The sequence below is a fragment of the Rhea pennata genome, chromosome 24, assembly GCF_028389875.1.
Source record: "Rhea pennata isolate bPtePen1 chromosome 24, bPtePen1.pri, whole genome shotgun sequence".
NCBI classification, from domain to species: Eukaryota; Metazoa; Chordata; class Aves; order Rheiformes; family Rheidae; genus Rhea; species Rhea pennata.
The window spans coordinates 7,185,652-7,208,338 of NC_084686.1; the positions used below are offsets into that span (position 1 = coordinate 7,185,652).

The 22,687-nt window shown below is 42.4% G+C and overlaps 1 protein-coding gene across 2 annotated transcripts in view; it reads right to left on the reverse strand.

Annotated features, from left to right (window-relative positions):
• Positions 1–22,687, reverse strand: part of KCNJ5 (potassium inwardly rectifying channel subfamily J member 5) — a 66,465-nt gene that overhangs the window by 18,416 nt on the left and 25,362 nt on the right. For both annotated transcript variants that reach the window (XM_062594502.1, XM_062594503.1), the window contains one exon: positions 3,399–3,573. The gene's annotated coding sequence lies outside the window, so the exon portion shown is untranslated. The remainder of the gene's footprint in view (positions 1–3,398; positions 3,574–22,687) is intronic.

Genomic DNA, 22,687 nt, shown 5'->3' on the forward strand with positions numbered 1-22,687 from the left:
TGCTTTACTTTTATCTGCTAATTACCTCCCAGTCCATCCTTCCCCCAGCAATGTTGGGTAATCACAGTTCTAATACCCGTGAGCCCTTTTGTTCTCAGTTTTGAGGAAGCTGTGTGGTACCCGTGCCTGGAGAACATGAATGTTTCAGTGCTGACTGCAGATACCATGCACTTTAAGAATTAGAAAATTTATGAAGTAAGTACTCTTCTTCCATTTTTTTAGATGGGGAAGGGAGTCACAAGGACACTGCTTGCTTCTTCCACGCGCACACTGGAAGTCTGCGACAGGGAAATGAACTTGGAGTTTCCAAATCCTAAGCAAGTGCCTGTAACCACCACATTGCTCTCCTCTCTTTTCAGCGATCCAACAGCAGTGAATACACTCCCTATACATTTTCACTGTGTCTGAAAAACTTGCACATACCAACTATCTGCAGGAATGATTTTAACTCCCAGGGAATTTTGAAGCGCTTTACAAACACTGCTGCAGCCCCTGACTGCAGCAGGCTGTGTTGGGAGCCCTTTGCTGCCTTTCCAGGCCAGACTTCACAGTACCTGTGCTGGAGCGAGGAAATTCCGATACAAATTGTCCAAAGTACTAGGGTAAGAAACGATGTGAGCTGTTCTGTGCACTCCTACTGAAAGACATCTTTCTGAGCCACAGAATGGCTGGCCTAGGAATAAAGAGTAATTCAGGAGGTTCTCTGAATAACTCTGTACAGGACAACTGTAAGCACTGCATGAACTCTATAAATAAGAGCTCATTTTCTAGTAAATCCTAGCAATTTTCAGATAAAAATCCACAGACCACTTCTAGGTTAGAGGGCTTTTTCAAGGCAACTTTTCAAAGTATGTGACATTTGCAATAATCTCTGCCTAGCTGAACTGCCAAATATGTAACTAGTGAAAATAGCTTTTACCCTCAACTTTAAGGGAGCTGCAGCCATACATTTAAACAAAGAAACAGTGCAGCCTTCTAATTCTCCCATCAGAAAGAAAAAAAAGCCAAGCCAGCTTATCTCTAATGCCACAAAATAATATTTCTGTCTTTACAGAGAAGTTTTTCAATTTATGAGTTGAGGGAAAAAAAAAAAGAAGGGTGTTTCCTACTTACAATTTGTTCTTTAGCAGCTATAGGTTTCAAATAGATTCTTTTCTAGTAGCTATTACAGTATAAAAAAATCTTACATAGCACAAGTCTGTGGATATATTAAATATACTAACTTCAAACTAATGCAGAGAAGAGTGAGGGAACTTTAACGAGAATAGAGGGTTTTTTTTTTTTTAAAAAAAAAGATAAAGAGTAGGAAATGCCTTATGAGATGTTGTAATGACCCCAACGCAGAGGCTACAACAATTTGTTGTAGAACAACACCTAGAGAACATGCAGTTTCCACAACAAGAGGGGCATCTGCTACTTCATACGAAATAGTTCAAATGATGGGATGCAAAGGAGAATATAATCAAGGCAGCTCTTCAGTTAATTACTTTACACTTCAGAGAATTATAAAAGGTGAGCATGAATACAGTTCTGCGTACAAAGGATGCTCGCAAAAGATTATGTTTGCAGGTATTCTTCTGAATCAGTTTCTAATAGTCAAATGATAATGGCTTCCCCAACAAATAAAACCTGAAACTAAACCAATTTGATCCCTTCACTTCCAAGCAAATGACTCTGCCTGAGGCTCTCTGCAGCATCTCTGTCTCTGTACTTTTACCCCAGACTCTATTTTTAGGAAGACCTTTTGGCGTCATTGAAAATTTGCCTGTTATCTTCTAACCAACACAACTGAACAAAGAAAAAGAAACACTCTTGTCCTGACCATAAGACACTCCCCTGTTTCTCCTGCTACTGATTGTCTATATGCAGAATACACACAGTGACTACCAGGGTAAGCAGAACCACGGCCCAAAGAGAAAATCCTGCCCCCAAAGCACTAATATTTCTATTATCTTTTATTTATATATCATGCCATATTAGCCACAGAGAATCACTGCAGAATCCTGCAGCTGGCTTAAAAAAATAAAATAAAATCAAAGGATATTAATACTGCTACTTTTGTAGCAACTCCAAACAGCTCAAAGAGGAACTGACCAAGTGCAGGCTCTTTCTGCCCCGTGAAGTGCTACAGTATTGAACCCGCTGTGAAGATGAGTTGCAGAAAGACAAAGTGACCTATGTAAAATCAAACCACTGGTTAAATGTCAGTGTTCACCTCAGATGTACCAGTGGCTCCCCAGACCTCAAACTAGCAAAGGGGTGACCCTAATACAAGAGCCTCAAGAGATTTGTCTCAGAACATGACTCCAAAGCTCTTACTCCTTTTTTCATAGTGTGGAAATAATGGGGAAGCTTCAAGAGATGGAGAGCTTTCCCTAATGGGACTAGAAATTTGATCCTGCTCCTTTATGCCCACCTGGGGAGGAACAATGATGGAAGGAACTAGTCCCCAAAAGCAAAATAACTCCCCCAAAACACACACAGCTAGGCATGCTTTTCACATAATACAGAATATCGTTTGCCTGGATTGGTCCGAGAACTAGTGGGAAAGGCCAGTTTTGTTTTCCTCCAAGCTACTCCACTATAGGTCTAAGTAGGTTGTTTGTTCACAAGTGAAAGGGTACAGGCGGAAGGATTGATTGGAGATCCAAAAAGTCAGATTGTGAATTCTCAGGGATACGAACCGTTTCTGTCAATCCTTGACAGAGTGCACAAAACTCTCAGGTCAAAAACAAATGAGAGATAATACAACAGAAAAGTTAGCATGTTACTCCCAAACAGCATGCGCTAATACAAACAGAAGGACTTTGGGTGCCTTTCTAAACCATTCAGCATGGCATTGGTATAAAGGGGAGTCAGGTTTTTACTTCCAGAGCCATAAACACCCCGAATGATTCCCAACACGTTATATTGTCTGTCCTCTACAAGAGCTGAATGTGCCAATTCATCATCTGAAGACTGAACTGCAAGGACTTCTTGAACCTTAAACTGACTAGTAGGCACCCTAATATGAAAGGATTTTATCTTGACTCCAGGTGAGGATTACAGAGTCACTCCATGGGTTTCAGGGCTGCTTACACATCAGTCTCTCTCTGCCCACCATATTCCAATGACCCTCAGTAATCTGGAATGAGGGCACTTTATGATTTTTAAAGCCTTTTTCCTACATCTGACAGTGCTTTTGCCCAAGATCAACATCTAGTCCCCAGCTTCCCAAAGAGTTCCCAGGCAGCTAGTAAGTTAGACAACAGCAGATCTCTGGCTGTCACTCTGGCATGGTTAGGCAAGGAAACCTGGTGTTCAGCTGACTTCACTCAGTCACTTGTCCTCCTCCCTTCTGGGCTTCTGAGAACAAAGCAAGTGAACTGGAAAAACAAACAAACAATAGGGTAACTTACTTGCTAAGAGCAGTCGTGCATCAGTCTTGTGCCTTGGCACTTCGGGGATACTGGACGGTGACAGGAGTGAGAGGTAGGTAAAACAGCTGCTGGAAAAGTGTCCGATCCATGCCATCACCAGAGAGCTGAGGTTGTCTTCTTATCCCTGAGCTCTCTCTTCTCCTCTTCCTTCTGCCTGTTATTACAAAACATTTATGTGGCACTGTAGATTTAAATGCACACACCCCTGTTCCTAGATATCCCTGACTTCCCCTGCTCTGGCAGGGCTGACACAGGGTACTCCCAACCCTCACCCTCCACCGCTGCAATGCTACTTTTGCCTGTCAAATGTCCCTCCCTTTCCCTGCTCCTGCTCTCTCCAGCTCAAATGAATTCTTGGTGGTATAAAGCTATTTAAAGGGCTGGGGCAGAGGGGAGGGAGAGGAGAGGACTGCATGTGATGAGGAGCATCATCTGTTCTGAATGAACAGGAACGGGAAAGGTGGCGGGAGGGAAAGCAGAGAGGGGAGGGGTTTAAGCTGCTGCTTTGCACAGAAAGGGCTGGCTGAGGAGGGGGGAGCAGAGGCGTATTCAGCGCCTTGAGAAAACGTGAAAGATACTGCGCTCCCCTGTCAACTACATGGTCCTTGCCCTCCTCGCCACTTCCCCAAACGCTTTAGGTTTACTTCTCCTCCTCTTGCAAGCTTCTCACCTCTCCCCCTCACCTGGCTTCTCCTTTCCCAAATTATTGGATGGTCTTTAATATTTTAGGGTCTGTATTCTCATCTTAAACCACACAACTAGAAAGAAAAAGGAGGGCAGGGAGAATGCAGCAGCTGTACATTTAACAGGGAGCACATGTGTATGCATTCACCAGCACTGTGAAAAGTCTCTCTTCCAGGCTGGACCAGGGAATCTGTGAAAGTGGGGAGAAGGAGGGAGAGCACAATTCCTGGGGAGCTCTTTCCTGGCAGGTCACCCACCAAGCTGCTGAAATGGTGTTTGCTGAGTGAGTTGCGTTGTTTGCCTGTGATATACCCAGTCCCAGAGAATGTACTCAAAGCTCCTCAACGGTTTGAGATTTTTTGTGTATTTGATTTTTTTTTAATCATTGACAATATCACACACTGTCTCCCCAGCTTAATAGAATATTTCTTCTGAAAAGCAAATGTCAGGTCAGCAGAATATATGAGATCGACGTGCCTGGCAGCTACAGGTTACCTATATGCTTAGCTGCCCTCTTCCCTAATCCTGACCCACCTCCAAATTTTCTAATCCAGGGGTGACATGCAGTAGAGTCCATCATAAATTCTTCCACAGCAAATTTTCCAGGCAGAAAATGAGAACTTTTCAAAAACAAAACATTGTACAAGAATGTCTCAGTCTTGCTAGACTCTGAAAGCAATTTTTCCATGTTGTTTTGAAATTGCATTTCAATTATTTTTTTAAAAAGTTATGCTATCCCTAATGTAATAAGTTAGAATTGGAATGACATTTTTCTTCTACTGTATGGCATTTTGCAACTTTTTACTTGCATTCTTGTTTTAGAACAAGAAAAAAAAATCAAATCCTGGGAATTTCCTGTAAATCAGAAAAATCTGGTTCCTAACCATCTGTTTATGAATTTTTTTTAAAAAGGCACACTAAAGAAAGGGAAAAAAAAAAGCTTTACATACCTATGAGTAGTCATATTACATAGAGAGACTGAGTTATGAAAACCCATCTCTCTAAGCATACTCCTTTTTACCAGCCATCTTGCTCTCTGATCTACACATACAGTTCTGATATAGCCCACTAGAATATTTAATTGGGCCAGACGGGATAGAAAACCAGGGCTTAAACTATTAAAAAGGAGTTTTGCAAATGTAATTTTGTTTTTCCATTTGCTGTTAGTTTATATTTTGCACTTCATGCAGCTTGGGCAAGGAGATCGAATTAGCCTGTTTTGCTCCCAGTTCTCTTGCATTAGAACAGTGCTACTCTGTCTAAGATACAAACTGCACAGAGCACTCTTAATTCAAATCAACAATGAAACTACTTTCGGTGCAAGTAGAGAGACTTGGTAATAAACTGTTAATAAAACCCTATTGAGTTAGATCTTCTACCTGTTCACAATTACTGAGAATACTCTTTCCAGCAAGACTTTATTTAACATTCTAGGACTATAATACATGAAGTACCCCGATAAAACTGTGGTTTAGGTGGGGGGTACATTAACAGCATTTTTTTTTAAAGCATTCAAACTTACTAAAAAATGTACTAAACATAAAATAATAAAATAAAATAATAAAAATTCATACAGCACTATTAAATTACAACATTTGGGGGATATAAATGGTATTGAAAAAGCAACTTACTGAGAACTCTTAAGGGAAAGTTTAGGAGAAACTTGGTTTAAACCAAGGGGGCAGAGCAATTTGGCTGGAGCAGATTCTTTCTGACATTCGCACCAGCTGACATCACCCTCCTTTGAGGGCATCTGCCAGCAGCCTCTTAAAAGAGTCCATAGCCTCTGGATACCCAAAGAGCCAGTGCTGTGAAAACGTCCTGTCCCATCTACGTCTGGCCAGAGCACTGGACTGTTTAGTGACAGACTCTGACTTAAGCCTGGAGGCTGCAAGTGTAGATTGCCACCGTTCATCACGGCACTGCGCTGTTCAAGGTATACTGACAATCACTTTCAAAAAGTTAAAACCACAATAGCCAGCAAAATGTACCATCCACCAGTGATTCAGAACTTGCGTGGGACTGGCACAAATAAGTAAAGGATTGTTTCATCTAGCAACTAAGCTTGCCAGAGAAATTAAAATTTACAGAAGAGCTCTCTGGACACAGCTCCTGAGGAGCAGCCCCCTCACTCCTCCAAGGGTACCCTAATTCTGAACCAAACAGACAGCCTCTGCTGAGCAGGGCTCTTCCAAAGACGCAGATGAGCACGCACGCAGCATGGTGCTTTCTGTGGTGAGGCCTCTCCTATCTTGACCTGCCAGCTTAGTTTAATTGCTATGAAGACTAGACATTTTTCTGCCCTCCTGAGATGTGAGGAATATACATGGGAGACAGGTATTCAAGAACAATCTTGAATGAGACACCATGCTGTCTCCATGGGAGAACAGAGAACAGTCTGTATCACGCAGATGTCTAGTAGCAGAGCTCATGCTACCTAGAGAGACATGTTGCAGAAATTAAAGACTCGTCTGTAAGCAGGGGCAAATTAGTGGAAACAGCAGACATCTCAAGTTGCTTGTGGGCAAGAGGTCTGTCCTCCCATGTCTCTCCAAAGCAGCTTTCTTTAACAAGCTTATCTCTGTATTTCTAATCCTATGAGGGCCCTTTTGCTCCTTGAAGAAACTGCTGACCTCTCTGGAGAATCAGTCCCCACTAGACTCATACTGTTAATTTTCAGAGCAGGGCAGGTCCCTGGATGCTGCTTCCACACAATCACTAAGAACCACGTCACCTTCACAAACACATCAGCTCTGCTTCTTTATTTCATCTCTGCCTAAAAACCTTTTATAAGATTTGAAATTAACTTTTGTGCTAGAAAAAGCTGCCCAGCCGGCAGACCTGGAAGAACAGAAGCTCTGCACTTCTGCAAAGCTAGACAAGGGCACCATTAGGAGAAGTCTTCCTTCCCACCTCCCATACATGCACTCCTCCGGCGCCTCTCAGCTATGAACTCAGTGGAGAGTCTCTAAGAGGGCATGGCTCTCCCAGACACGCAGAGGAGTGGGCTCCCAGTGTGGTCATTTCTGTGATGGGGGTTTGCCCGTGCTGAGCTGGACCTTTGCGTTGTTAAAATGTGAAAAGTGGTGTGTAAATAAAAACCCTTTTCATGTTGAGCAGACTCCTACTTCTCCTAAGCAGAAGGAAACTCTGCTAACGGGCACTGCCATCTGCTGGCGTCATCTGCTTTCACTGATTTCCTACAAATGCTGACAAAACGGGGCACAGGTAGGGTTTAAAGTGGAGCCCAGATTCTTACAGCTCCCGCTAATCTACATGGCTGCAGAAAACCCCATTTCCCCTACAGCTCATTGGTATTATTCAGCTAGGAAAAGATCTGAACCTCCCCTACCCAGATCTGTCAGTTCATCAGCAGGCACATAACCCCGACGCTCCGGTGGCACCTGTGGAATCCTTAGTTCCTGGATTTTGCAAACAGAACAACATGACATGGAAGAACAAACTTCAGTCTCATTTTGGTGTAACTGGATAGCTCACTGAGGAAATTGGGTACATACAAAGCTTTCGTAAAGCAAATATTACTTTCAATTTTTGCTCATTCCTGTAGAATTCAACAGCACAGTCCAATTTTTGAACTTTCAGGAACCAAACGGGGAGTAGGCTCCATTTCCCTGTGGTTTCACTGCACATAAATGAGCCATCCACCCAGACGAGCACAGACTGGCCCATGACATTTATTACCCAAAGGGACAGTCTTCAGTCTCTCTCTTCATGAGCACCAGTGACAGAATCTGTAGGTTGCTCTGAAATCAGAGGTGGCTGACTATGGTTTTATACGTGTATCGAAAGGAGAGCGAGCACCAGTACCTTCAGGGAGTATTTTAATTTGCTGTGCAATTTGATCTCTGGAACAAGAAATGTCACTTCTCATTTGTCAACTATAAGCCTACCATCCCACTAGAAAAAAAAATCTTGTAAGAACTCAGTGCTGGAAACAGTTTCTGACCATCTCATCTACCTCCACTCTCCCCCTGTGCGCTGGATGAACTGGAGCAGGGCTTTCAAGTAAAGCTCTGAGGCTCTAGATCGAAATTAAGTCACAGCTGCTTGCTCTGTCTCCAGCTCCCTTTGTGTTTGGGGGATTATTCAAACCCCAAACTCAAAACGAAACTTGGGAAGTAGGAACAGAGACGGACAAGGGGAAGAAGAAGTTTCTGCAATAAACCCAAACTCTCCTGCTTCTGCTGAGCATGTGTGGAGGAATCTGCTTGCCATTTCCTTTGATATGATAATGAGGAGCTAATGCTAACCTAGAGAAAGAGACAGCTCCTCTTACAGCGATGTGGGGCTACTGCCTAGCACTAGTTCAAGGCAGCCAACACACATCCCAAGTCGTCGCTGTCTTTTTAACTTCTGGATTGCCCGCAAGTGTCTTAGTTCGGTTTCTAGTGTAACCGCTATTATAATTAACACTAATGAATCCCTTGTTCTGCAGGCACAGCAGCAAAACCTCGGGCTGAAGGAGATCCAGAGGCTAAGCTTCCTGTTCGTTCCCACAGAAGCTGCAGGGCTAAGAAACACTGGCAAGGGGCACTATTTGAGTATGTGTATAAACCTGCACACTTGTGACGAATCACTTCTGTCTGACTGTTCGCTTCTGCTAAGCTCTGAAACAAACAAAAAATGCAGTCAATGTAATGCACTAATAACAGCAAATTTATGAAAACAGAATTTCCTTGATAGACTATCAGGATTCAAAAAGATTTCTGACAAGAGCAAACTTCTTGGTTCTTTCAGGTGGGCATCTTGTTGCATTAACTTTCCTCCTAAAAATGCACAGACTTTCCTTTGCAGAGAGGGATGGGGAACATACTTGATGAAGCTGGAAGGGAAGTTTGTTTCTCAAACTCAGCCAGTAGGTAGCCCCTTAATTAAAAATGAATCTCAGCTCCAGCCTGTGCTTTGCTGGCAACAGAACTACCACACCACCCAGTAACTCAGTAACTTACTGCCAGTTAGAGGTACAACCCAGCCATAAGCCTTCATTTTACAAACAGGCATCTGAAGTTGAGAACAAGTTTTGTCACATTCATTTCATTTTAAAAATCTACTAATTACACAGAGAAAAAGAGGGACCTGGAGAAGGTGACTGAACTCAAGCAAAGATAAAATGTCTTGCTCTCTGCAGGGACCACCTCTCTCCATTAACAAGAAGAGAAAACTACAAAACTAGCTCATGATCAGACAATTAGTTATTAGATGCCTGAATGTAGGCAAGACAAATCCCACCTTGGCTGACTTGTCCACAGTCACGATGAATATCTGGTAGGGCAGGAGACAACTTACATCTCTCAGCTCCAGTCCTCTAATTCCTGGTTTAAGTTCCTCTCTTGGAACCTCTTAACCTCATAACCTCTTGAGGTTATGAATATAATGCAAATGTTTAAATGATGTCCTGTAATGTTTGTCCATGAAATTCTGCCTTTAGGAAGGAAAGCCATCGCTAAAATGATGCAGGTGAAAAATTTCTGCTCTTAAGAACTAACTAGAGGCTAAGCCTCGGACTGAGACAGGACTGCACAGGCAAGAAGTAGAGACAGCAACTTTTTCATTTAAATCTGAGGAAATCTAGTAGGACACTCAGTTGATTCCAGGAGATTCCAAAAATGCCTTTGCAATGATGGGACTGTAAGAGAGTAAATTTTGCTTTTGGGCACCACTGAAAGCTCTGCCAAAGACCAGCACGAACATTCAAAGAAACTCTGGACTGTCATCCTCTGAGAAAAAGATTCACTGAACCTCACAGATTCAGGCAACTTAAAACCATCATTTCCAGCACATTTTTGTGGTTACTTAACAGGAAGCAAAATCAAGGGTGCAAAAATAATACCCTGAAGATAGATTTTAGACAATGCACATCAGCATGTCTTGTTTATTTAACTGTCACATTTTAATACCATTTGCAATTAAATGTATCTCAGCACTAGTTTAGTAGGCTCAATATGTTGTTGCTCTGAGTTCACTTCAGGTTTCTTCTCAGCTCTATTTTCACTACAGAAAAAAGTGACCCCCACTGACTCTAATAAAGTCTTGTTATTACTGCTTAATCTCATGTGTGTGTGCCTGGCACCAGAAAAAAGCAGCAGACTAGCAGCCCTGGGGACAAAAGGCCTCTATTTAGCCACAAAACGGGTACTGTATGGGCAGAATTTGCCCAGTGCTGCCTTTTTATTATATCCCAAATGTAGTCAGGTGACAGGACAGAGCAGCTCTGGAGCCGGAAGAGGTCTGTTAGAGAGGCTAGACACTGCCATAATGCAAGATAGACAGACTAGCTAGTAATATTGAGGCAATTAACCCTTGGCTTCTGTATTTCAGTTAGTGAGAGCTGCGATGGAGTTCAGAGCCTTGTCCCATAGGATCTGACCGGGGTCACGGAGCATTAAAGATTTCAGACATTGTTAACCTGGGTTAGACCCGAACTAGAGATCTACAGGTGAAAATCTTCAAATTCCATCTAAACCCACAACACACACAGCTCTGAGTTAAACACCAGACTCTACCTTGCACTGGGATCCATTTGGTGCAAGAAGCGTAGCAGAATGGTCCGTAAAAGAAAGACACACGAATTCCTCCTGCCATATTAGGGCAGCAGAGTGGTTGCTGACAGTAGGGACCACAGCAGACCCTGTCTGCATACTCCTCCTCTGCGAGGGCTGGAAGTGCTCTACCAGGAGAGTTTTTGCTTGCTCTAGGTCTTAAGCAGGGCAGTGGAGCTGCTTTGCAAGACAGTTGGCTTACTGCAATGACTTCTAGGGAGCCTGAAAGAACAAAGCCAATTGTTCAATTCTTCCCAAAAGTGTCTCTGTCCAGAAAGCAATTTGCATGGACCTGTTGAATTCAAGAATTATATCTGTTCACTGGAAAATCCCAGCAACAACAGGCACCTTGTAAGCTCTTTGATTTCCACCTAATTTGCTAGCATCAGGAAAATACGCAGTTTTTCAACCATTTTGGAACTTAAGGAAATTTGGAGAATTTTTTTCTAGATCTTGCAGCAACATTTAATATTTATAAAAGGAATTCCCTGCCTTGGTAGCAACAACTGACAGGAAAAATAAGTACACTATAAAATGCATTAACATTTTAAGTCTGCCAAATACTGCTAGATGAAGATATTTCCAGCTTTTGCAAGACTGCCTGATGTTTAGTTCACACAAAAAAATGACAGAAGAAAACATATATAGGAGAGAAAAGAGGGAGTGTATGGAAGCCTGCTACAGAGAAAGATTTTTCTGGACTAACACAACACATCAGTAGCAGAATCAGGCAGAGAACCAAAGTCTTCCAGCTTCTATCCCAGCCACTTACTCAGGGAACCGCATGGTCTATTATGTACTCACACTATTGCCACAGGATTCTGTAGTACATGAATAAAAACACTTCCCATCGTACAAATAAAATTCCGAGATTGTGCTGAAACTAGACTTCTCCACAAAAATGCAAATAACTCATCTTTAATACGCAACAGAGAGAGAAAATGAATCCCGCTATCACTGTAATAAAATGCCTTTTTATGAACACTCCTGTGTGCTCACTGCCTGACAATACTGGACGTGGTCCAGGTCTGTTTACAGAGCCAGCATGTCTGTGTCCCTGACTCCTGGCGCATCTGTACATTTTGTTCTTGGCATCTTTGTATCTACGGAGCCAGGTGACCTTGAAACTCTCATCAGAGAAAAACGATCAGCAGCCTGAAAGCCTACCACCCCCTTCATATAACTCATAGTTATTATCAGAAATATTTTTCCTCTGTTCAGTTTGCACAGCAATGACATTCAATAACACTGAAAATGTTCTTACTGTCCCCAGAGAGTCCTGTTCAGAGTAAAACCAAAGGAAATTAAAGACCTACCGAGCAATCCCCCAATACAGGTTCATAAATATATAATTGCATGCAGTGGCTGGCTAAAACAGTAAGGACAAAATGTGTTAACACTCTTTGACTTGCGTCCCTCTGTTCCTGCCTCCTCCATATTCCCTGCTCTGCGAGGAGATGGGGAAAGAGGCTCCCTACTGTTCATTGTCACTGCATATTCACATAAAACAGAAATGGTGATGATGATGATGCATGTGCTATGGGACTAACACTACAATAGTGTACTGCTTCGGTGACAGCAGGATTTGCAGCCCTCCCTAAAAACGTGCACCTTTTCCAGACTGCAGCCTACTGCTGCTGCCTGCTATAAGACCAACTCCGTTCCCTCAGGTAGTGGTTTAGTGAGTTTAGGACACATTTGGGCAGCACACTAGTGCACCAAATGACGATGATGTTACTGATTGTCGTATCTGAATTCCCCAGAAAAGTGAGCAATGCAGACACCTGCTGTTCAACCCTGCCAGACCCTGTCTGAGCCCTTACACGGCCTGTTGTGCCTGGAACACGAACTGCACAATGACTTTTGGGGAAACCCTGATCTGGAGACCCTCCATTCTCTTAAAGTGTGTTCTCCACCCTCCTGAAGAGTGACCCTACATGAGTTTTGCTGTGACCTGCTTTACAGCTGCATGAAACTCCCGTGCAGACCTGTGCCAAGGACCTCTCAGATGATCTGCAGGAAGAGACTGCAATGCTGAGAGAAACTGGGTCCTCTACAATCTCCAAACTTAAATTTCTCTAGAAGTATGCTGACTTCAATTACATTATCATGCTCATTGGAGTGTTCTCCTACGTGCTGTAATTTGTGCAGCATCAGCTTGCTAAGGTTGTGATGAAATTGTTGGATTTACCCTGCAGCCTTTCAGCGAACCTTTTCTTCTGGTTAGATTTGCCTGGAGCTTATTCCTTTGCTACTCCAAGCACAAACTCTAAATTCAGATCTGCCTAGCACTACAAATCATACAAAAAAGCTGCTTCCCCCGAATGGATGAAATTCACTTTACTTTTCTGCTGGTCACAAAAGCCACCCACTATTTTACACATCTCAGCACAAGAATAAGACTGCTAGAGTAAGACCATTATAACACAACCATAGAAATAACTGAAAATAAACCTACAATTCACACTGCTCTCTGATGTAACCACAGACAAAAGGTATTAGTGGTAAGATTTACCCAGCATGTACCAATCTAAATAAGGCACAACACAGACGCATCAAAAAAGAGTAAAAGGAAGCTCTCCTGTAAAAAATGGTGCCATATGAACACAAAAAATCCTAAAGATTTGTTCTGGTGAAGCTTATTCCAGTTCCCCAGGCTTTTCTATGTCATAGTGTTTTCTAAAAAGATGACTGGGTTGTATCATCTCAGCACTCAATTTGCCTCAGGCTGTGGTGTCTCCACACTAACGATACCATTCAAACCTGCAGACTGAACATTGTCCTATTCATGGAGATTTGATTCATTCGTGCTGATAGCTTGCATACACCTTGTCGCACACTAAAGTTATTGAAACTGAATTGCCAGAAAGGCTATGATCATTGCTTTGGCTGATTTACTGGAGACTTGCTCAGTACTCCGAGCTCGTGCCAAGAGAATTCCCTCATGTACCTAGACAGATGTTGTTCTCATCTAAACTATGTGAAATCTGAGATAAAACTACTGAGGACAATAGTCATGTAGTGCTACTGTCACCCTTGCTTCAGCTTAGAACTACTCTCCTCTCTGAATCTCCCTCCCATCCCCAAAAAATCTGCAAAACAACCTCTTTTGCACAGACTTCAGCCTAATTCCACCTGTTTGGTGTATGAAATCATTCTGGCATATAAGAAAAGATCAACTCTAAATGTTTTTCTGAAGACACTGTCCCTAATTTTAAATGAAAGATGGAGCTTTGTGGTACTCAGATGGCTAGGGAGTGGAAATGCTAAATGAAGTGCTTTCTGCCAAAAGCTTGCTTTCTTTCAATTTTTAAAACATCTTCCCATCACCTACAGAGCCAGCCCTCCCCTCGAGTGGTACCTGCACAGGCCAGTAGAGGGTGATGGGCAGCCACACTGATTCTTTACTATCCTGACAACTTCTCAAAGACATCTCTCTCGAACGTTATTGAACACTGCATTCTATTTTGCAAGAAAATACAAAGAGTTAAGTATGAATCAGAAGTTTTACTGATATAAGGTCTTTCCTCATACCTTTTTCATGGGAATGCTACAAGCCAATCGTAAGTACTCTACCCATACACGAGGACTATATACCAGTTTACGGTTTTAGAAAGGATTTAGCAACCACTGCGCGGAGCAAGCAGCTTTTTGCACAACTGATTATCATTTGCAAAACAAGCTGAACATACCTCAGGTATATCCCTGCATGGGCAATGGAAACCTATGGAAAATCTTGCTACAAGAGATGAACATGTCTTCTGCCATCCAAATCAAGCACACTACTGCCCTGTGGAGCTAGACACAACAAAAACACATTGCAAGGGGGAAACTTCAGCAAAAAGGCGCTTCAGTCTATAGACACAGTGAGCAAGTATGGACAGAGGACTGTTTTCAGCTACCTAAATTAGACATTGAATCTGTTATGGCGTATCAGGTGAAAAGAGAGAAGCAAACCTCATCCAAAGCTGACTAAATCCCTGCATCCTGTTTCAGCACTAACATAGAGGCTCTAAAGCTAGATCCCTATCGAAGGCACCTGTTTATCAGCCAAAGCAAGTTGTCCTAAATCTAGCTAACTAGGAACAGGCCATCTAGAGCTGTGCCCACTGTATTTCATTGCTCCTCCATGTATCTTCCAGCCTGCATATTAAACCTTAAGCACATGAAGACAAACCACTGGCCATTTTCATTGCTCATGCAAAACTGCCAGGCTACAGCTGATACTTCTGCCCACTTGCTATCGCCAAATGTGGAAACAGCTCTCTGCTATCAAACCTGTTATTACTTCCCTCCCTACTGACTCATTTTGATAGGTTCACTCAGCTGTAAAACAATCATTCTTTACATGGCTATTTCTAATGTCCTGACCTTCAAAAGCAAGGCCCGGTATTTTTGTGGGATCACCTACTACATGTACTTCTTAATAGAGATAATGTAGAAGATGTATCTGCCATTCTCTGCTGGGGGAAAAAAAAAAAGGATATTTCCGTTTGGTTTTTTTGTTTTGCTAACAGCAATGACACACAAAACCAACACCATCTTTCATACATGCAACATGAGACGATCAGCTTGTTCTGCTGCCTTTGGAAACTATGCTAAAGTTACTACCCAGTTTTGTTACTACACCTAGTAAGATAGTCAGATGTGGATACACCAGCGGGAGGACAGGGGCTATACCTCACATTAGCACTGCCTACATGTCACCTGTATACTTCAGTCATGCTTGCGGCTCCTGTCTCCAGCTCTCCCTATACAGGGATTGCCTACATTTCACAACAAGGCCAGTCTCTACAGGGCTGTGAGCTAGACTCAGACAATAATCAATGACAACCCCTTTCCCAGTGAAAGAACAGAACAGAGAACATAATACATATAAAGGAGATACTTTGTTTCTTTCACTATTCTGGTAATCTCTAGGCCTATGTATGTCCATGCGGCCTCTGGGACCATACTCCCACCCTTGGAAAATAACTAAATAAACAATCACTCCACACAACTTGCTCACTTCCTTACTCTGCCTAATACTTACTGTGGGCTCCTTCTAGCCCACTAGTTGCAGAGGGAATTCAAAGCTTAAATTCTTTCAAGCAAAATGTTCCCAGTTTTCTCCATGACTCCCATCAGAGATCAGTGCCTGACTTCAGCAGGCCAGGATATCAGACCAGGCTTTCTGCCTTTCTTTGCCTTTCTCTGCCTTGGTTATCATCAGTGAAAGATAGAATGATGACTGCTCCCTTCATTCCTCTCTCCCTCCCTCGCATTCCTAAACGGAATGGGTAAATTTCATTTATTAATGCTGGTAGAGTTCATTGAGGCCTGCAGATAAAAGACTCAGTCTGAAGCAGAATATGATGTTCTATCTTGCAGAAAGCTTATGCTTTACTATTTATTTTCAATTGACATTGCTAGGCAACGAGGATGATGTCCAAAATAAAAACAATAATAATGAAACAAACAAACAATCTATAAAATGCAGCTGAGTGCTGTCCAGAAAACAAAGAGTGGAATAAATCCGGAGTAAAAAGAAGATCAAAAGAGTCAGTCATGGGTTGATGTAAAAAGTAACCCTAGAGATAGATCCCAAAGGGACAAATGACCTCCATACAGGATATCGTGCCTCAGAGCATAGCAGAGGTATGGTAAAATTTGGAAATTTCTGGTGAGCCATAAGATCAACTCCTGGATTGTCAATGGACCTTAAAGAATGATGGCACAAGGGACGGTCACTGTTGTGTAAAGTATAATTCACTGTTGTGTTTACATAGAGCTCTTCCTTCATCTGCGAAGTGCAATGGCTGGAAAAAATGAGGCACAAATAACAGACTTATCCAAAGTTCACATTCTGCTCTCCAGAACATCAGAAAATGAATTTTGCTGGCGATATCTAACACAGCCCCAGAAAGGTAACTGCAAAAAAGTACAATATACTGCTTGTTCCTGTTCACGTGGCTGCCTGCAGGCAGCCTGCAAACAGCCCCCATGCAGGAATGTCTGGCTGTGCACTGTGCCACCCGGCTCCTTATCAGTCAGGTTTGCTCAAGCAAGCAGGGTATCACATGCTCCAGAGAATGCCTTCAGCTAGACACATCTGTACTCACAGAAAACCCAGACTTGAGAGCCTCAGGGGCTCTCAAAGGCTGGTGTAGGGACACCTCCTCGAGACCAACATTTTAAAAAGGTCTTGTGCTGTCAAGAACAACTTAAATTTCTTTAAATATCTTTTTGTTGCTTACAGAAGCATGTTTATTTTTCTAGGAAAAACAGAAGGAGAGAGGAAACATGCAGAGGGTAAAACATTTTAAGGCTTCATACCATTTGATAAATCATAGCTCAGAAAGCTTGTTATAGCACAGTATGTACCTGAGACATCAGTACTTGTTCTTCTATCAGATTAATAAGGATTGTCACTGAGTTGTAACCAGCTACTGATTTTAATACCTTCATAAATAACAGAGAGATGGGAGTTCTAACATCTACATCTGACATGTTGTTACTACAAGACATGAACCCTAATGAAAATCTAGAAACAAAACTTTAACCGGTGTTAACTGATGACACCGGTTGTTCAATGACATCAGACAGATATTTCTCTATATGTAGCATTTGAACCTTTTATTTTCCTAGCATCAATATGGAAAAAGGATTGAGACACTCCCCCCAAACAAGACCTCAACTTTGTCATTCTGACAAATGTGGCATCAGATATGCACACGTCCAGATTATTTTGCTTAGGAATACAGTAAAGCAGCGACAAGGTGAGGCGGATTACAGGTCTTGCCTTTTCCTTTGTATACTTATTTTAACTTTTTAAATGGGGTACTTAGTAACTAGAAAAAGGTAAACAATGCATGACTCTCACCATCCTTCACTGCATTTTACATGGGTTATCATAAGCCCTCTACCTAGCAGAAGACTACGTGGAGGTGCTGTTAAGGTCACTGATCCAGTTGCAGTGCTCCATCACACTGTGCTGGCAGGCTGGCTCTCCAGCAGCCAAACATCCTTGTGCTAAACACCCAGCTTATTACATGGGGGAAGGAAAGAAATGCCTTTGTTGCAGTCCACCCATGCCCTACATTTTCAGGGGAAGTAAGGAGTTCTCTGGCACCAGCTTTCTCTGGCAAGCAGCTAAATTTCTCTAAAGTAAATGTAAGTAATGAGCTTTACTCCTTCTAGCGAGAATTTGGCACTATTTCCTCCACGAACAGAACTGCACAAAAAACACCTTCCCCATGTGGTATTACCAGCAGAGGCATTTTATCCTGAGGACCTGCCAAGGGTCGGGGCGGGGGGAGGGATTCTAGGCCACTCTGCCAAGAAATCTGTCTTGCAGTCATGTTCTTCTAGCATAAAACTTAAAGACAGTGCTAAGCTCCTGTCACCAATTCTCCGTTTTTTGAAAAGTCAGAGAAAAAAACAGAGAAGAGAGAGGGAATGTATCTAAAAGGCATAAAACATAACTCAGCAGGCAGCCAGGTTTCTCCCAAAGGGGAACCTCTGTTCTAGCACTCCTTACTGCTAGAACTGGCTTCGTAGGAGGTATTCTCCCTTGCTTACAGCCACATCATCCTAGGACCCGGGAGGCTTTCAGAGCACACAGCTGGAAATCTCGGGGAGACTGCTTGCTCCTTTGTCAGTCTCTCACATTAGCACGGCATAAATTCTTTGCAGCAGGGTCCCTCAGTCTGGACTGCACCAATGCCTATGGCAATGAGGGCTTTGGTCAGGGTGAGAACTCCCAACAGTTCAGAAAAGCTGAGCAATGTAATTAATAGCATTAATTTCATACCTCAGCTTTCTAAGACATTTGGTTGGTGGCTAGCGCTCGGAACTGGCCATGGTTACGAGGCTTGCTACAGATGCATTACAGGACGGTTCCCTAGGTGATTTCACTGCCTCTTATGTACCATTCCCCTATCATGTTTTGAAGTCATGAGTACTCTTCCCTTCTTCCAGGCCTACCTGCCCTGCTCTATTCAGCACAGAGAATACAGTATCTCGTTGTAAGAAAGGCCCGTTTTGCTCTTCAACTTCTGACTGTAACATCAAGGATTTAAGCAACGCATGCCTCCACCTTTCTGGATTTCCACATTCATTGCTACAGCTAGCACTATAGCCAGCTTTGTTCTTGTACTTAAACAGCCTATGCATTTCAATTTTGTTGCTAACAGCAGAGGAGATCAAGGACTTCACCAACCACCCACTGTCTCAGAATAAGGAAGGCTAAAGCAATTAGGAGTCTTTTGCTCTCTTTGGTAGCAAAGACAGAAGCTGCAGGAAGGGATGAGGGGTACAACCATCTTCATCTATTAGGTTGTTCTCCATTTCAGAAGCACATCACTTGCCCTTCTAGAGAACTACCCACTCTTCCAGCTTACCTGCACACTAGCACGTGTGGCTATTTGTTTAAAGAAGGGTGACAGCAATGCACTCCTTGCAATGCTGAGCAAAAAGGCCAGTTCTCATATTTTCTCTCAGCTACCACAGTTCTATTTCACAAGAACAAAAGTTTTAGGAAGGAATCACTACTGTGCATACACAGCAGTGAATATTCAGCCTCCTGTTACTTCTACACCCATTGCTAAACTATCTAAAAATTGCTCAGCATTTTACAGATACAAGATGAGACATAACTGGAAGGACAAAGTCATATCTCTTGGGACCCATGATAAAATTGCAATGGATTTCAAATCCCTCCCCATGGTAAGCTCTAAGTAAATCAGTACTGGGAAGCTGCCAGCCTAGCTACACTGAGGTTAATGAATAAACAACTGCCTGCAGTACTGACTTTCCTACTATACTTAAAATATGTATCTTTGATTACATCTGAGAGAAATTTCTTCTTCTAAAAATAATTATTCCTAAAGATAAAGGCATTAAGCCTTTTACTTTGACAAAATTGATAGAGATTATCAACATTTTTTCATAAAATCTGCTACTAGGCAAACTTATGTTTTTCAGAGTACTTGCTTTCTACAGAAAATGTTAACTTTATGTTGAAAAGCAGAACACTGAAGAACAAGAAAAATTATCTGGAAATATATCAGGGTACATTTTGAGAACATTAGTTCAGTCACATCTTAGTTCCCATTTCTTCTTTACAGGACAAGCTCCCAAAGCATACACTTCCAATAAAACAACGAAGTCACTCAGAAAAGGGGAAACTGTTGTGCATTAGGGAAACTGCTGGAAGTGAATGCTTCTGAATACCTAGACCACTTCTGAAAATAGCTTCTGATCTTGTGATCATGGATGCATTTTTGAAAGCGTTACCCTAGGCAAATAAAATCATCAGTCTAACAAACATAACAGCTTAAATTTTCAAGAATGTCTTGGGTAATTTAGAGTGTCCAAATTGGGGGGCAGGTTTATCTCAGCTGGTTAGAGCGTGGTGCTGCTAATGACAGGGTCGCGGGTTCAATCCCCGTACGGGCTATGCTGAGGGTTGGACTAGATGATCTCCAGAGGTCCTGTCCAACCTTACCATCCTATGATCTCCCATTATTTACAATAGAGTCATCTTGCAGTATAACTGCTCAATCCTTTATGGGAATTACTGTCATTTAAGGAGTCTCAGACAGAGAACCTAGAAGTCACTTGTCACTTGTGAAAATCTAGGTCATTTACTCCCCTCCTCCTGTTCTGTCTTTTCTGTGCCAAATATAGAAAGAATTTTCTGGCTTAAGACTAAATAAAGTTGCCAATTACTCTTTCCTAAAAACCTGCAATTGAAATTCACTTGGGGAGTTCCCGAAAGCTGTGGAAATCTATTCATTCTTGTAATATCCTTTTGACATGTCTTAGAGGGAGAAAGAAGAAAGTCCATACGCTTTTAATTCCTCAGTTTTGGGGATAATATTTAACAGCAGTAAATCCCTTTAAGGGCTCAATTATGCTCTTTGAAGCTAGCGGAAAAAATTCCTGTTGAGTTTCATTGTAGGAGAACTAGCTCCTTTCTGTGAAAAAATTATGTTAAGCAAGCCACAATATGCTGTGTGATGTAAGAAAATTAATTTGGGCCATCAAGACATGACAGTGACAGGATTCTCACACATGCTAGGTATGGCATAAAAAATAACCAGATTAATTATTTCACAATATAGCAAATCAATTACTTAGCTCTCAGTAAAGGTATCTGGACCAATTCCATCATCACATATTAGGGTGCAACAAAAGCCTATATGCCATTAATCATGCCAATATGTACCTGCCCCACAAGGATTTTAAGAGGTGTAACCAAAGGATTAATATGCTTTGAAGATGAGAAGTACTGCACAAGTATTATTGGACTTATTGTTAATGACTGAGCTAGCAATGGGACAGCTAATAATAGCACTTCACTCCTTATATCAGGGCTTTTTGTCTCAGAATGCTGTGAGGCAAACAGTTCAGTCACCAAACTGAGCAGCAAAGCTCTTGCTGGTTTCAACCATGTGGATGGATCTAGCTCTGACTGTTAAATGACTCTTTACATACAAAGCCTGTTCCTAATCTCTTCTAATACTCAGAGGGACTGAGAGAAGATCCTGCCTGCAGGATTTCCTTCACCCATCCCATGCTGGGATAGCCCATGCTGGCTAGCTAGAAGCACGGCGTTCCTAATGCTGTATAACCAAGAGAAGGTCAGACTCCAGTCTGGGGATATTAACGTTCAGGACAGAACTCATTTACCAATGGTAGGCCTCTAAAAGATAGAGATTTAGACTGCTCCAGCTATCCAAATCCTCTCTCCAGTGATGGAGGAGGATGGGCACCTCTAGAAGGCAACACATCCTTAGGCACCTGCCTTGCAATGTGAGGAAATTCCTTCTGAACTACAGTGAGAACCAGGATTACCTTAACTAGCTAATTTTCAGGTGCTTTTAGGTAGAAAAGATGATTCCAAGCTTAAAGCACTCAATCCCTTATCACCTTGATGCAAAGATGTTCTTTCAGTCAAAAGATGGAAAAATGCAAAAGAGATATGTATCTTTAAGCTCTGAGACCACAGAGAGACTATAGAGAGAATGGCAGCAACTTTACAGCAGTAAGTGAACTTCTACAGCCCTCTGCCAAGATTTCAAATGGACTCTGGGTTTCAGCTAAAATCTAGGAAAGAAACTCTGAGAAGAAACTTGAGCAGAGGTTCATGCACGTCTGGTAGAGCCCAGATCAAATAAATCAAACTGCTATGGTTCTGCAGAATAAGGGCAGAGGCACCTAGTTATTCCCTAAAACACGCCGCCCATATGAACAAGGGCTAGCTGATCCCGGCAAACAGTCAAGCCACTTCTGTTGTGGTTATACTGGAGCGACCAGGGGCAAGACACTGTGAGGTGACAGTGACAGTAACACCAGCTTTTTCAGGTAACAGTACTTCATTAGCTTTGGCAGCTCAACACTTCTGTGCCTTTTTTTTTTTTTTTTTTTTTTTTTTTTTTTTGCTAGCTATCCAGCAGTGTCACTCCTCTGCCTTTCACATAGAATATATAAACTGAGCCACAATGGTAATGAGCTATTGCATACAGATGAGCTGGCAACCAGTCTGAGCTAACACGGCCACCCATAAATACCAAAGAGGGCTTTGGGCTCTCTTTCTTTGATACAGAAGCTGTTGGACCAAGGTACTGTGGAAATTGCATGGTCTAGGGAACACAGGAAGCCCGGCAGCTTTTTTCCTCATCTCTCTTCTGCAGTCACCCTTACCGCTCAACAGACAAGGTAAGAAGTTCAGTGCCATACTGTTTTCTTGAAAGCTGTTTGGGACAAATCCATGATACTTCCAGATAGACTCTTCCTTCTGCTTCCAGGCAATGGGATTCTGCCATGCCAAAGCAGCTCTGTGGCTCAGTGTTCTCATCCATCTGTACACAAAACTGTCATTTCATGACCACAGCAAGGGAACTGGAGAGCCCTTTTTTGGGGTACAGGATATCTGGATTTTGATCGGCTTGCTCACTGACTTATCCTTTCTTTGGCAACCTACTTGACAGTTTCTACTCCAATAAAACAAGGTTATTGAAGTTTAGAAGAGCATTGCCA